Raw genomic sequence first — 2,069 nt, 5'->3', positions numbered from 1 at the left:
ATATGTGCTGATCTTAGGTACCCGAGCACAGGCTAGACACTAGGGAGGGGAATGGGCGGTGATTAGAAATGAACAAGAGCCTGCCAAGAGGAGTTCACAGTCTAGCGCGCAAGGCAGACCAGAATGGCTGAGGTGAGCAGAGCCCCGTGTTACTCAGGATAAAGGGACTTGGCTGGAGGGCAAAGGGGGGTGTTATTAAATATTCCTGCAGCACCTGCCTTGCTCCAGGCCGTGGGTTGGACACTTCTTTCCTGGGCTGTGTTATTATTCCAAAGGCCCCATGACTTGGGTATTATTATTACCCCTATTATCGATCCCATTTAAAGATGAAGAATTAGAGGCCCACAGAGGTGAAGGGACTTAGCCAAAAATCTCATTTTATTTTTTGGAGAATCTAGGACTGGGTCAGTCCTATGACCATAGGACTTCTGATTCTGGCCAATTCTCATTATGCATGATGTCTGCCAAATCAGACCTGAGTGAGGACTTCCAATATAAATTGTGTAAGAAGTGAGAAAAGAGAAGGGGCAGCTGAAAGAAGAGATGGGCACTTCATCCTTCTGGTGCCCACTACCCTGATCCTGTCTGCCCCTGTCCTCATGGGCAGGGCTGGATGTGAACAGAGGACTAGACGAGGTGACCTCCAGACACCCTCTGGTTCTGTGATATGATAGATCCTGCCTGAAGTCCAGGCACTGTGCCACCTTTCTGGGCAGCAGTAGTTGGCAGGGGGCTGCAAGCTGGGGGGGGATTCCAGGTTTCTGAAACAAGGGATCAGAGTGGGTGGGGTAGAATAAGAGGGGTGGGAAGGGAGCTTTGGCAAAAGAAAGCTAGAGTCAGTATCACTAAAAATGCAGGGTATTTTCATCATCCGTTTTCTTCACCTTTCTTTTTCGGCACATCCATTCGGGCAAAAAAAAACTGTGCCAGGACTTGGGGTAGGCTCAGAGGCTGTTGGTGAGGCAAAAGGCATGTTGGCTTTGGAGCCAAGCTCATCTAGTTTCAAATCCCAGTTCTGTCATTTACTAGCTATGTGACTTTGGGCAGGTGACTCAATCTTCCTGAGCCTCAGATTCCTTGTCTACAGAATAGAGAGGCACAAATACCTACATCTCAGGGTTATTGTAAAACTTTTTTTTTTTTTTTTTTTTTTTTTTGAGATGGAGTTTCGCTCTCGTTGCCCAGGCTGGAGTGCAATGGCATGATCTCAGCTAACTGCAACCTCCACCTCCCAAGTTCAAGTGATTCTCCTGCCTTAGCCTCTTGAGTAGCTGGGATTATATGCACCTGCCACCACGCCCAGCTAATTTTTTGTGTTTTTAGTGGAGATGCGGGTTTTTGCTATGCTGGCCAGGCTGTTCTCAAATTCCTGACCTCAGGCGATCCACCTGCCTCAGCCTGCCAAAGTGCTGGGATTATAGGTGTGAGCCACCTCACCTGGCTCAGTTATTGTAAAACTTATTTGAGGTGTCTGGCACATGATACTTAATAAATGGCAAATTTTAAAATGTCTTTGCTTATTTTGGTAGTCTGACAGCTTCTAAAGCTAGGTTCATGTCCTAATCCCCAGAATCTGTGAATGTTACCTTATCTGGAAAATGGGTTCATCTTTGAGGATATGATTAAGAATCTTGAGATGAGGAGATCATTCTGTATTATCCAGGTGGGCCCTAAATGTCAACATAAGTGTCTTATGAGAGAGAGACAGAGATAGAGACAGAGATTATACGTGTATGAAAGAGTAGAAGGTGATGTGAAGACAGAGGCAGAAATTGCAGTGATGTGGCACAAGCAAAGGAATGCTAGTAGCCACTAGAAGATCAAAGAGACAAGGAACAGATTCTCCTCTAATACCTCCAGAAAGAGCATAGCCCTGACAACACTTTGATTTTGGTACTGTGAAATGCATGTGGAACCTCTGGCCTCCTCCTCAGAGCATTCCTTGGCTTGGCAGCCTAACATGAGTAAGGCTGAGGTCACCATGTGAGTTACTGTGGACCCTCCAATGGGACAGCACATCCAGATTTTGAGGGCTGCTGTCAATTCAGAAAATTGTGAGGCACTGTGCT

Source organism: Callithrix jacchus, chromosome 5 (genome assembly GCF_049354715.1).
Source record: "Callithrix jacchus isolate 240 chromosome 5, calJac240_pri, whole genome shotgun sequence".
Lineage (NCBI taxonomy): Eukaryota > Metazoa > Chordata > Mammalia > Primates > Cebidae > Callithrix > Callithrix jacchus.
Note: the sequence above shows the minus strand (reverse complement) of the source record.